Source organism: Schistocerca serialis, chromosome 6, assembly GCF_023864345.2.
Source record: "Schistocerca serialis cubense isolate TAMUIC-IGC-003099 chromosome 6, iqSchSeri2.2, whole genome shotgun sequence".
Classification (NCBI taxonomy): domain Eukaryota; kingdom Metazoa; phylum Arthropoda; class Insecta; order Orthoptera; family Acrididae; genus Schistocerca; species Schistocerca serialis.
In genome coordinates this window covers 209,271,046-209,274,696 of record NC_064643.1, presented here as the reverse complement: position 1 = coordinate 209,274,696, position 3,651 = coordinate 209,271,046, and positions in this window count along the sequence as shown.

The following is a 3,651-nucleotide window of genomic DNA, read 5'->3' as shown; positions in this document are numbered from 1 at the left end:
TCTGAGCACTATGGGACTTAACATCTTAGTTCATCAGTCCCCTATAACTTAGAACTTCTTAAACCTAACTAACCTAAGGACATCACACTCATCCATGCCCGAGGCAGGATTCGAACCTGCGACCGTAGCAGTCCCGGGTTTCTGGACTGCAGCGCCTAGAACCGCATGGCCACAGCGGCCGGCCAAAAACAGGTGCTTGTTTAAATTATATAAACACATCACACATGTCATAACGTTCAGTCCCCAGGAATACACACGCTCCACTCGCATTAATGCGGCCACCTCTCAGTAAGCCCTCAGATGGCGGGTGACAACACTAGCAGTGGAGGGTACGTAGGGCGTCTCTGGGCGACGCGGAAAAGAATAGTCGTTCTTGTAATGTGGAAACCGTGCGACTCCTCCGACGCCCGAAAGGGCATGATCGTTGGGTTTAGGCACAAGGATGGGAGTTTTTCCAAAACGGCTAATTTTGTAAACTGTTCATGTACCGCTCTGGTTAAAGTGTACCGTGCACAACAAAATGGAGCTATCCAAAACAGGCACCGAGGCAAATGTAGTGCATCACAGGCAATAGACTACAGGGGTGAACCGCGGCTGCGGAGATGTGTACGTGCAACTGTTGAGCAAATGGCAGCCCAGGTGGACCAAGGGGCTACTAACAATGTCTCCTCGAAGGCCGTTCAGCAAACGTTGCTGCATATGGGCCTACGCAGCAGGTGCCTGATTCGTGCACCCGAACCGACAGCTATTCGTCGACTTTAAAGGCTGGAATTTGCACGCCAGTACCGCAACTGAATGCTCTTAATTTGGCGACAGGTGGCCTTTTCAGATGAATCACGTTTTATACTCCACCGGACAGATGGCCATTGCTATGTATGGCGCGAAACGTCTGAAACCAAACGTCCTGCAATAATCGTTGGAAGAGTCCAGGTCAGAGAAGGTAACGTTATGGCGTGGGAAACGTCTTCCTAGCACTCCTTGAGTTATATCGTCGTTCTGGAAGGCACAATGGATCAACACAAATGTGCCTCTATCCTTGGGGACCATGTTTATACATACAAGTAGTTTGTTTCTCCACAGCAGGATGGGATCTACCAGCAGGACAATGCACTGTGTCACACAGTTCACAGTGTACGTGTGTGGTTGGAAGAGCACCAAGATGAGTTTACCATACTCACCAGGGCTCCAAACTCCACGAATTTAAACCCAATCGTGAATCTGAGGTATCATCTCGATAGGACTACTCACGTCATGGACCCTCAATTAAGAAATCTAGGACAGCTACTCGCGGCACTGGAGTCAGCCTGGATCCAGATCACTGTTGGTAGCTTCCAGAACCTTATTGACTCTCTTCCTGTACATCAAAGCAACTGAAATCACACAACAGAGGAAAGTTCACTGGACCTGACGGGATACCAATTCGATTCTACACAGAGTACGCGAAAGAACGTGTCCCCCTTCTAACAGCTGTGTTGCGCAAGTCTCTAGAGGAACGGAAGGTTCCAAATGATTGGAAGAGAGCATAGGTAGTTCCAGGTTTCAAGAAGGGTCGTCGAGCAGATGCGCAAAACTATAGGCCTATATCTCTGACATCGATCTGTTGTAGAATTTTAGAACAGGTTTTTTGCTCGCGTATCATCTCATTTCTGGAAACCCAGAATCTACTTTGTAGGAATCAACATGGATTCCGGAAACAGCGATCGTGTGAGACCCAACTCGCTTTATTTGTTCATGAGACCCAGAAAATATTAGATACAGGCTCCCAGGTAGATGCTATTTTTCGTGACTTCCGGAAGGCGTTCGATACAGTTCCGCACTGTCGCCTGATGAAAGTAAGAGCCTACGGAATATCAAACCAGCTGTGTGGCTGGATTGAAGAGTTTTTAGCAAACAGAACACAGCATCTGTTCTCAATGGAGAGACGTCTACAGACGTTAAAGTAACCTCTGGCGTGCCACAGGGGAGTGTTATGGGACCGTTGCTTTTCACAATATATATAAATGACCTAGCAGATAGTGTCGGAAGTTCCATGCGGCTTTTCGCGGATGATGCTGTAGTATACAGAGAAGTTGCAGCATTAGAAAATTGCAGCGAAATGCAGGAAGATCTGCAGCGGATAGGCACTTGGTGCAGGGAGTGGCAAGTGACCCTTAACATAGACAAATGTAATGTATTGCGAATACATAGAAAGAAGGATCCTTTATTGTATGATTATATGGTAGCGGAACAAACACTGGTAGCAGTTACTTCTGTAAAATATCTGGGAGTATGCGTACGGAACGATTTGAAGTGGAATGATCATATAAAATTAACTGTTGGTAAGGCGGGTACCAGGTTGAGATTCATTGGGAGAGTCCTTAGAAAATGTAGTCCATCAACAAAGGAGGTGCCTTACAAAACACTCGTTCGACCTATACTTGAGTATTGCTCATCAGTGTGGGATCCGTACCAGGTCGGGTTGACAGAGGAGATAGAGAAGATCCAAAGAAGAGCGGCGCGTTTCGTCACAGGGTTATTTGGTAAGCGTGATAGCGTTACGGAGATGTTTAGCAAATTCAAGTGGCAGCCTCTGCAAGAGAGGCGCTCTGCATCGCAGTGTAGCTTTCTGTCCAGGTTTCGAGAGGGTGCGTTTCTGGATGAGGTATCGAATATATTGCTTCCCCCTACTTATACCTCCCGAGGAAATCATGAATGTAAAATTAGAGAGATTCGAGCCCACACGGAGGCTTTCCGGCAGTCGTTCTTCCCGCGGACCATACGCGACTGGAACAGGAAAGGGAGGTAATGTCAGTGGCACGTAAAGTGCCCTCCGCCACACATCGTTGGGTGGCTTCCGGAGTATAAATGTAGGTCTAGTTGTAGATCTCGCAATGCTTCACCCTGCAAAAGGTGAGTACAAAGGCTTCTGACTGGTGGTCACATTAATGTGAGTGGACAGTGTAGTATGTTAACCTAGCCGTATATCCCACTCGTCCTTTGCTATACGAGTGTGTATTAGTTCTCCTGTCTCGAAAATATACACCAGTCTACAATCCTAAGTAAACTTGTATAATTGTGTTATTTGAAGCTTATTGCGGCGTTTTTAGAGGGACTCCTCTATTATGCGTGTAGTGAGCGTAGAGCTGGCCTCATCCTAAGCCACTGTAGTTATTCTGTACTACGAACTCGAGCGGGTCCATCCCAGGAACCTATGCCTGAGGTTCCCGAGGGGGATCTGCGGCTCCGCTTGCGGCTCTCCCCGCGGTGCAGAATCAGGCGTAAACGGCAGCAGCTGCAACCAGCTACACAGGCAGCAGGTCGTTCAGTGAACAGCCTAGCAGCAAGTCCATGGTGAGGGCGCCGCACTGTGTTGAGCCCACTTGCTAGCTTCCACTGAAAGCGGCCAGCGTGCTGCAACAGGTACACAATGAAGACAACTGGAAAAAGAATGATTAAAAACAGTGAGGCGCACTTTATTCGTCTTTGCACAATTAAAACTCCCGAAGAAATATGATGCGAAATAAATTTAACCAGTTCATTTTATGGATCCCACCTGAATATGCTCAGGAAGTGTGCTTGCGTTTCTCAAACGTTAAGAAAGACTCTGACAGTATTATCAGAAATTATCCAATCATGACACAGAAACATTTGGAAACCCCCCCAAAAAAATTT